This window comes from Arachis hypogaea, chromosome 13, assembly GCF_003086295.3.
Source record: "Arachis hypogaea cultivar Tifrunner chromosome 13, arahy.Tifrunner.gnm2.J5K5, whole genome shotgun sequence".
Classification (NCBI taxonomy): domain Eukaryota; kingdom Viridiplantae; phylum Streptophyta; class Magnoliopsida; order Fabales; family Fabaceae; genus Arachis; species Arachis hypogaea.
In genome coordinates this window covers 103,737,383-103,747,469 of record NC_092048.1, presented here as the reverse complement: position 1 = coordinate 103,747,469, position 10,087 = coordinate 103,737,383, and the positions used below count along the sequence as shown (strand labels likewise).

The 10,087-nt window shown below is 37.2% G+C and overlaps 1 non-coding gene across 1 annotated transcript; it reads left to right on the top strand.

Annotated features, from left to right (window-relative positions):
* The first annotated feature begins 1,711 nt into the window (after nucleotides 1–1,711).
* On the top strand, nucleotides 1,712–1,819 carry LOC112738576 (small nucleolar RNA R71). Its single transcript, XR_003169529.1, has one exon. It is a non-coding gene; the product is annotated as a small nucleolar RNA R71 (small nucleolar RNA).
* Nucleotides 1,820–10,087: the final 8,268 nt, after the last annotated feature.

The following is a 10,087-nucleotide window of genomic DNA, read 5'->3' as shown; positions in this document are numbered from 1 at the left end:
CTTAACAGTGGGCTCTCATGGAGCCTCACAGATGTGCAGAGCTTTGTTGAGACCTCCCAACACCAAACTTAGAGTTTGGATATGGGGGTTTGATACCAAACTTAGAGTTTGGTTGTGGCCTCCCAACACCAAACTTAGAGTTTGACTGTGGGGGCTTTGGTTGACTCTGCTTTGAGAGAAGCTTTTTCTGCTTCCTCTTCATGGATGCAGAGAAAGATCCTTGAGTTGTAAACACAAGGTTGTCCTCATTTATTTGAAGGATCAATTCTCCTCTGTCCACATCAATCACAGCTCTTGCTGTGGCTAGGAAAGGTCTTCCTAGGATGATGGATTCATCCTCTTCCTTTCCAGTATCCAAGACTATGAAATCAGTAGGGATGTAAAGGTCTTCAACCTTCACTAACACGTCCTCTACTTGTCCATAAGCCTGTTTTCTTGAATTGTCTGCCATCTCTAATGAGATTTTAGCTACTTGTACCCCATAGATTCCCAGTTTCTCTATTACAGAGAGGGGCATGAGGTTTATCCTTGAACCAAGGTCACACAGAGCCTTAAAGATCATGGTGCCTATGGTACAAGGTATTATGAACTTTCCAGGATCCTGTTTCTTCTGAGGCAATGTCAGTTGATCCAGATCACTTAGTTCATTGGTGAACAAGGGAGGTTCATCTTCCCAAGTCTCAATACCAAATAATTTGGCATTTAGCTTCATGATTGCACCAAGGAACTTGGCAGCTTGCTCTTCAGTAACATCCTCATTCTCTTCAGAAGAGGAATACTCATCAGAGCTCATGAATGGCATAAGGAGGTTCAATGGAATCTCTATGGTCTCTAGATGAGTCTCAGATTCCTTAGGTTCCTCAGAGGGAAGCTCCTTATTGATCACTGGACGTCCCAGGAGGTCTTCTTCCTTGGGATTCACGTCCTTCTCCTCTCTTGTGGGTTCGGCCATGGTAATTAATTCAATGGCATTGCACTCTCCTTTTGGATTCTCTTCTGTATTGCTTGGGAGAGTACTAGGAGGGATTTCAGTGATCCTTTTACTCAGCTGGCCCACTTGTGCTTCCAAATTTCTAATAGAAGACCTTGTTTCATTCATGAAACTCACAGTGGCCTTAGATAGATCAGAGACTAAATTTGCTAAGCTAGATGGATTCTGCTCAGAATTCTCTGTCTGTTGCTGAGTGGATGATGGAAAAGGCTTGTTATTGCTAAACCTGTTTCTTCCACCATTATTAAAGCCTTGTTGAGGCTTTTGATCCTTCCATGAGAGATTTGGGTGATTTCTCCATGATGGATTGTAGGTGTTTCCATATGGTTCACCCATGTATTTTAACTCTACTATTGCAGGGTTCTCAGGATCATAAGCTTCTTCCTCAGAAGATGCCTCTTGAGTACTGTTGGATGCAGCTTGCATTCCATTCAGACTCTGAGAAATCATATTGACTTGCTGAGTCAATATTTTATTCTGAGCCAATATGGCATTCAGAGTATCAATTTCAAGAACTCCCTTCTTCATAGGCGTCCCATTACTCACAGGATTCCTCTCAGAAGTGTACATAAACTGGTTATTAGCAACCATGTCAATGAGTTCTTGAGCTTCTGCAGGCATTTTCTTTAGGTGAATGGATCCACCTGCAGAACTATCCAATGACATCTTTGATAACTCAGATAAACCATCATAGAATATATCCAGGATGGTCCACTCTGAAAGCATGTCAGAAGGACACTTTTTGGTCAGCTTCTTGTATCTTTCCCAAGCTTCACAGAGGGATTCACCTTCTTTCTGTCTGAAGGTTTGAACATCAGCTCTAAGCTTGCTCAGCTTTTGAAGAGGAAAGAACTTGGCTAAGAAAGCCGTGACCAGCTTATTCCAAGAGTTCAGGCTGTCTTTGGGTTGAGAGTCCAACCATATTCTAGCTCTGTCTCTTATAGCAAAAGGGAAAAGCATGAGCCTGTAGACTTCAGGATCTACTCCATTAGTCTTAACAGTATCACAGATATGCAAGAATTCAGTTAAGAACTGAAAAGGATCTTCAGATGGAAGTCCATGAAACTTGCAGTTCTGCTGCATTAGAGAAACTAGCTGAGGTTTCAGCTCAAAATTGTTTGCTCCAATTGTAGGAATGGAGATGCTTCTTCCATGTAAATTGGAATTAGGTGCAGTAAAGTCACCAAGGATTCTCCTTACATTATTGTTGTTGGTTTCGGCTGCCATCTCCTTTACTTGTTCGAAATTTTCAATAAGGTTGTCTCTGGATTGTTGTAATTTAGCTTCTCTTAGTTTTCTCTTCAGAGTCCTTTCAGGTTCTGGATCAGCTTCAACAAGAATGCCTTTTTCCTTGTTCCTGCTCATAAGAAAGAGAAGAGAACAAGAAAAGAAGAGGAATCCTCTATGTCACAGTAAAGAGGTTCCTTGTTGTTAGTAGAAGAAGAAAAGGAATAGGGGTGAAGAAGAATGAAGAATCCAAACACAAGGGTAAGGATAGGAGCAGTGATGTGAGATGAAGAGAAGTGTTAGTAGATGAATAAATAATTAGAAGGAGATGAGAGGAGGGGAGAATTTTCGAAAATAATTTTTGAAAAAGAGTTAGTGATTTTCAAAAATAGTTTTTGAAAAAGGTTAGTAGTTTTTCGAAAATTCAAATAAAAAAATAAAATAATTAGTCTAATTAAAAAGAAATTTTGAAAAAGAGGGAAGATTTTTTCGAAAATTAGAGAGAGAGAGTTAGTTAGGTAGTTTTGAAAAAGGTAAGAAACAAACAAAAAGTTAGTTAGTTAGTTGACACAAATTTTGAAAAGATAAGAAGTTAGGAGGTTAGAAAAGATATTTTGCAATCACTTTTTTGAAAAAGGTAAGATAAGAAGATATTTTTGAAAAGATATGATAGAAATTAGTTTTTGAAAAAGATTTTATTTTTAAAATCTCAATTAATGACTTGATTCACAAGAAATCACAAGATATGATTCTAGAACTTAAAGTTTGAATCTTTCTTAACAAGTAAGTAACAAACTTGAAATTTTTGAATCAAAACATTAATTGATGATGTTATTTTTGAAAATATGATATAAAAATAAGAAAAAGATTTTTGAAAAATATTTTTAAAATTTTCGAAAATAACTAAGAAAAATGAAAAAGTTTTGATTTTTGAAAAAGATTTTGAAAAAGATAAGATTTTAAAATTAAAAATTTGATTTGACTCATAAAAACAACTAGATTTTAAAAATTTTTGAAAAAGTCAACTCAAATTTTCGAATTTTATGAGAGAAAAAGGAAAAGATATTTTTTTTTATTTTTGAATTTTTATGATGAGAGAGAAAAACGTGAAAATGATGCAATGCATGAAAATTTTTAGATCAAAACAATGAATGCATGCAAGAATGCTATGAATGTTAAGATGAACACTAAGAACACTTTGAAGATCATTATGAACATCAAGAACATATTTTTGAAAATTTTTATATGCAAAGAAAACATGCAAGACACCAAACTTAAAAATCTTTCATGTTTAGACTCTATGGATGCAAGAATGCATATGAAAAACAAGAAAAGACACAAAACAAGAAAACATCAAGATCAAACAGGAAGACTTACCAAGAACAACTTGAAGATCATGAAGAACACTATGAATGCATGAATTTTTCGAGAAATGCAAGATGAATATGCAATTGACACCAAACTTTCAACTTTACTCAAGACTCAAACAAGAAACATAAAATATTTTTGATTTTTTTGATTTTATGATTTTTTTGTATTTTTTTTAATTTTTTCGAAAATCATTTTGTGAAAAAGAAAAATAAGGATTCCAAAATTTTTAATATGAATTCCAGGAATCTTCAATTCTTAGTCTAAAGCTCCAATATGAGGGTTAGACATGGCTTAATAGCCAGTCAAGCTTTAGCATAAATATGGGAGTATTTCATTCAATTTTAAGCTAAAACCTCTGTCCAAAAGAATTTAGACATGGTTTTATAGCCAGCATGCTTCAACATGCTTCATGAAACTCTAGAATTCATTCTTAAAAATTCTGAAGAAAAATATATTTTTGAAAACATTTTTATATATTTTTTTTTCGAAAACAAGTGAGAAATTTTTGAAAGGTTTTTGAAAAATTTTTGAAAATAAAAAAAGAAAATTACCTAATCTGAGCAACAAGATGAACCGTCAGTTGTCAAAACTCGAACAATCCCCGGCAACGGCGCCAAAAACTTGATATGCGAAATTGTTACTCAGGTTGTGAATTATTGTTCGAAATTGATTCCCTGGCGATGGCACCAAAAACAGAAGCACAGAACCATGGTCTAAACACATCTTCACAACTTCGCATAACTAACCAGCAAGTGCACTAGGTCGTCCAAGTAATAAACCTTACGTGAGTAAGGGTCGATCCCACGGAGATTGTTGGTATGAAGCAAGCTATGGTCACCTTGTAATCTCAGTCAGGCGGATATAAAACAGTTATGGAGTTTTCGAAATTAATACTAAAATAAGGATAGAAATACTTATGTAAACCATTGGTGAGAATTTCAGATAAGTGTATGGAGATGCATTCATTCCTCTGAACCTCTGCTTTCCTGCTGTCTTCATCCAATCCATCTTACTCCTTTCTATGGCTGGCTTTATGTAAGGATGTCACCGGTGCCAATGGCTACTTTCAATCCTCTCGGGAAAATGGTCCAAATGCTCTGTCACAGCACGGCTAATCGTCTGGAGGCATCACCCTTGTCGTTGGTTGCATCCTATTCCTCTCTGTGAAAATGGTCCGATGCGCTGTCACTGCATGGCTAATCATCTTGGAGGTTCTCGATCATACTGGAATAGAATTTACTATCCTTTTGCGTCTGTCACTACGCCCAGCACTCGCGAGTTTGGAGTTCGTCACAGTCATTCAATCCCAGAGTCCTACTCGGAATACCACGAACAAGGTTTAGACTTTCCAGACTCTCATGAATGCCGCCATCAATCTAGCTTATACCACTAAGATTCTGATTAAGAGATCTAAGAGATACTCATTCAATCTAATGTAGAACGGAAGTGGTTGTCAGGAACGCGTTCATAAGGAATGATGATGATTGTCACGTTCATCACATTCAGGTTGAAGTGCGAATGAATATCTTAGAAGCGAAATAACATGAATTGAATAGAAAACAGTAGTACTTTGCATTAATCTTTGAGGAACAGCAGAGCTCCACACGTTAATCTATGGAGTGCAGAAACCCTACCGTTGAAAATACATAAGTAATGAAGGTCCAGGCATGGCCGAATGGCCAGCCCCCGAACGTGATCAATAGATCAAAAGATAATCCAAAGATGTCTAATACAATAGTAAAAGATCCTATTTATAATAAACTAGCTACTAGGGTTTACAGAAGTAAGTAATTGATGCATAAATCCACTTCCGGGTCCACTTGGTGTGTGCTTGGGCTGAGCTTGAAGTCTACACGTGGAGAGGTCATTCTTGGAGTTGAACGCCAGCTTTTGTGCCAGTTTGGGCGTTGAACTCCACTTTGCAACTTGTTTCTGGCGCGGGACGGCAGAATTGGGCAGAGAGCTGGCGTTGAAAGCCAGTTTGCATCGTCTAAACTTGGGCAAAGAATGAACTATTATATATTGCTGGAACGCCCTGGATGTCTACTTTCCAACGCAATTGGAAGCGCGCCATTTTGAGTTCTGTAGCTCCAGAAAATCCATTTTGAGTGTAGGGAGGTCAGAATCCAACAGCATCAGCAGTCCTTCTTCAACCTCTGAATCTGATTTTTGCTCAAGTCCCTCAATTTCAGCCAGAAAATACCTGAAATCACAGAAAAACACACAAACTCATAGTAAAGTCCAGAAATGTGAATTTAACATAAAAACTAATGAAAACATCCCTAAAAGTAACCAGATTCTACTAAAAATATACTAAAAACAATGCCAAAAAGCGTATAAATTATCCGCTCATCAGTTATCTTGTAACTCTTAGTCAGGAAAACAATAAAATAATTCACTTATCAAATTTGATTGCAAGGAATAAAAGGGCAGAACACAAATTATACTTGTATGCAATGATGGAGAATATGTTGGAGTTTTGGAGATGCTTTATCTTCTGAAATTCTGCTTTCCTCTGTTTCTAATTCACGCACGCACGTCCTCCTATGGCAAGCTGTGTGTTGGTGGATCACCATTGTCAATGGCTACCATCCATCCTTCCAGTGAAAAGGGTCCAGGTGCGCTGTCACCGCACGGCTAATCTTCTGCAGGTTCTCAGTCGTACCGGAATAGGATTTACTATCCTTTTGTGTCTGTCACTACGCCCAGCACTCGCGAGTTTGAAGTTCGTCACAGTCATTTAATCCCAGAGTCCTACTCAGAATACCACAGACAAGGTTTAGACTTTCCGGACTCTCATGAATGCCGCCATCAATCTAGCTTATACCACGAAGATTCTGATTAAGAGATCCAAGAGATACTCATACAATCTAAGGTAGAACGGAAGTGGTTGTCAAGCACGTGTTCATAGGGAATGATGATGATTGTCACGTTCATCACATTCAGGTTGAAGTGCGAATGAATATTTTAGATAGGAACACGCATGTTTGAATAGAAAACAGAAATACTTACATTAATTCATCGAGACACAGCAGAGCTCCTCACCCCCAACAATGGAGTTTAGAGACTCATGCCGTCAAAAGATACAAAGTTCAGATCTAAGATATCATGAGGTGCGAAATAAACCTCTAAAAGTTGTTTAAATACTAAACTAGTAACCTAGGTTTACAGAAAATGAATAAACTATGATAGATGGTGCAGAAATCCACTTCTGGGGCCCACTTGGTATGTGCTGGGGCTGATACTTAAGCTAATCACGTGCATAGGGCTGTTTTGGGCGTTCAACGCCAGCTTTGGATCCTTTTCTGGCGTTGAACTCCAACTTGTAACTTGTTTCTGGCGCTGGACGCCAGACAGCAACATGGAACTGGCGTTGAATGCCAGTTTGCGTCATCTATCCTTGAGCAAAGTATGAAGTATTATATATTTCTGGAAAGCCCTGGATGTCCACTTTCCAACGCAATTGGAAGCGTGCCATTTGGAGTTCTGTAGCTCCAGAAAATCTACTTTGAGTGCAGGGAGGTCAGAATCCAACAGCATCAGCAGTCCTTTTTCAGCCTGAATCATATTTTTGCTCAGCTCCCTCAATTTTAGCCAGAAAATACCTAAAATCATAGAAAAACACACAAACTCATAGTAAAGTCCAGAAATATGAATTTTGCCTAGAAACTACTAAAAATAAACTAAAAACTAACTAAAACACACTAAAAACTATATGAAATTAACCCCAAAAAGCGTATAAAATATTCGCTCATCACAACACCAAACTTAAACTGTTGCTTGTCCTCAAGCAACTAGATAAATAAAATAGAGTACAAATAACTTTTAGAAGCAATAATATCTCAGAGTTTTTGATTGAAGCTCAGATTCTAATTAGATGAGCGGGACTAGTAGCTTTTTGCTTCTGAATAGTTTTGGCATCTCACTTTATCCATTGAAGCTCAGAGTGATTGGCATCTATAGGAACTCAGAATTCAGATAGTGATATTGATTCTCCTAGTTTAGTATGTTGATTCTTGAACACAGCTACTTTATGAGTCTTGGCCGTAAGACACATAATTGGGTGAACCTTTTCAGATTGTGACTCAGCCTTGCTAAAGTCCCCAATTAGAGGTGTCCAGGGTTCTTAAGCACACTCTTCTTTTTGCTTTGGACCTTGACTTTAACCGCTCAATCTCAAGTTTTCACTTGACACCTTCACGCCACAAGCACATAGTTAGGGACAGCTTGGTTTGGCCGCTTAGGCCAGGATTTTATTCCTTTAGGCCCTCCTATCCACTGATGCTCAAAGCCTTGGGGTCCTTTTTATTACCCTTGCCTTTTGGTTTTAAGGGCTATTGGCTTTTTGCTCTTGCTTTTTGGTTTTAAGAGCTTTGGCTTTTTCTGCTTGCTTTTTCTTTTTCTTTCTCTATTTTTTTTCTGCAAGCTTTTGTATTCACTATTTTTTCTTGCTTCAAGAATCATTTTTATGATTTTTCAGATTATCAATAACATGTCTCATGTTCATCATTCTTTCAAGAGCCAACATATTTAACAGTCTTAAACATCAAATTCAAAAGACATATGCACTATTCAAGCATTCATTCAGAAGACAGAGAGCATTGCCACCACATATAAATAATTAGAATTTATCTTATTAAAAACTTGAAAAAATATTGCGTCTTATTCTAAAGAAATTCTTCTATTTTATTCATGTTTGATGATGATGATAAAATTAAATTATAGCTTAATTGGGGATAAAATAAAAAATATAGATACTAATTACTACTATATGACTCCTAAGGTAAAACTAAAATAAAAAACAGTTATCACAGAGTTAAGGCTAAGATTGGAATTTAACAACCTTTGTTCTGGGAAGTGGATGTTCCTCTAATCTGCGGGGTGCTTGGTCCTTCAAGAGATAATTTCTGGCGCTTCAATTTCCTTAAATCACGCCCTTGCTCCTCCTGTTCTTTAAGCAAATAGCAAAGAATGCTACTTTGTTCCTTCTGTATTTGTTCTATAGCTTCTTGCATCTTGGTAATAGATGTTTCAAGATACTCCCAGTATTCAGATTGAGGGATTTCTGGGAGAATTTCCTGTGTTCTCTTCTTGATGGGGTCATCCTGTGATTGTTATTTTTCCATTGATGCTTTGCTGATTGGCCGCTCAACTGAGATATACTCAGTTATTCCCATCATTACTCCAGCGTCCTTGCAGAGCATAGAAATCAAGCTTGGATAAGCCAACCTGGCATCTTTGGAATTTTTGTTTGTAATTTTGTAGATTTCAGTTGAAATCTATTGATGAACTTCTACTTCTTTTCCATCATGATGCAATGGATCATCACTGCTCTTCTAATAGTGACTTCAGAACGGTTGCTAGTGGGCAGCAGAGAATGCCCAATGAAGTCCAGCCATCCTCTGGCGACTGGTTTGAGATATTCTCTTTTGAGTTGATTTGGGACACCCTTCGTGCTGGTGGTCCAACTGGCTCCAAGGATGCATATATCCTCTAGAATCTTATCCAGGCCCTTGTCTATTCTCATCATTCTCCTATTGAAGGAGTCTGGATCATCTTTCAGCTGAGGTAGCTTTAAGATCTCCCTGATCTTGTCAGGGTGGGTATGAACAATCTTTCCTCTGACCAAGGTTCGATAGTCATAGATAGCAGATCCAGATAGTCTTTGCCTGTCTGTATGCCACATATTAGCATAGAACTCCTGGACCATATTCCTTTCCACTTTCGTTTCAGGATTAGCTAGGATCTCCCAGTTCCTGATTCGAATTTGCTCCTGGATCTCCGGATATTCGTCTTCTTTCAGATCGAATCTAACTTCCGGGATCACTGATCTTAGACCCATTATTTTGTAATAATGGTCTGAATGTTCTTTAGTTAAGAACTTCCCTTGATTCCAAAGTGGTTTTGGAACGGTTTCTTTCTTGCCTCTTGGAGTGGGTTATTTTTCTTTAGGAGCCATGATCTTAGTGATCACGGATAAGCACACCAAACTTAGAGGTTTGCTTATCCTCAAGCAAAAAGAAAAGAAAGGAAAGGGAGAGAAGGAGAGCTAGGTGCAATGGTGGATGGGAGGGGAGGGAGGCCGAACCCATATTTAAAGGGAGAGGGGGGTGGGTTTTCAAAAATAGGGAGGAAGATAAGATAGAAGATATGATTTTTAAGAAAAATTTAAGTATGATAAGAAAAGATATAATTTAAAATTGAAGAGGTATGAAGGATATTTGAGAAAGATAGATTTGGATTTTTTTTTTGAAAAAGATAGTGTGGAGATTTGAAAAAGATGTTGATTAGTTGAAAAAAATTTTGAATGAAAAGAGATAGATTTGTTTTGAAAATTTTTGAAAAAGAGTTAAATTGGATAAAAAAAGATTTGTGCTTATGGATTAAGATACATTTGATATTTGAAAATAGGGTTTTTAGAAATTAGGGATTTTAGAAATCAGGGTTCTTAACATGTTTATGCAAGAAATTATGAATTAAAACATGAAAATTAAATTT